The sequence below is a fragment of the Myotis lucifugus genome, unplaced genomic scaffold, assembly GCF_000147115.1.
Source record: "Myotis lucifugus unplaced genomic scaffold, Myoluc2.0 scaffold_14, whole genome shotgun sequence".
Classification (NCBI taxonomy): domain Eukaryota; kingdom Metazoa; phylum Chordata; class Mammalia; order Chiroptera; family Vespertilionidae; genus Myotis; species Myotis lucifugus.
In genome coordinates, this window is record NW_005871062.1 from 737,182 (window position 1) to 737,713 (window position 532).

The window sequence follows — 532 nt, forward strand, 5'->3', positions numbered from 1 at the left end:
GGGGGGGTGAGAGGGGGCGTTTGGCAGTAGGCCCACTCTTGATCGGGGTGGGAGAGTCGGATCAGGGGCAGGCTGGCAGGGGGGAGGGGCCTCAAGGTTGGCTGCTGGCCCCACCCCCTGATCGGGCCAGTTCGCTGGCCACAGTGGACGTCATAGCGACCGGCTGTTAGGTTGTTATGGCCTTTACAGTAGCTGCCTTTTTATATATATAGATACCAATAACATTATAGAGTTAATGCAGAATCCTAAAATAATCTAGTGGTCACTAAATTGTTTAGTCCTTGCTTTGAATGCTGTTGTGTCTAGCACAGGTAAGCAGGCAGTCTTTCATATGCTCAAACACAGAATCTTTGATTGCTACCAAATCAGCTGGCTTGCAAACAAGAAGCCACCACTTTAAGAATGTTTTAGGTGTAAAATAAATTTTAAAAAGCCCTTATGCTTTCACCTCTCTAGGAAAGACATGTAGCTGCATGAATTATCTGTTTGAGAGTCCAAGGCTGTGTCTTGAATGTGTGTGCAATTCTATGAA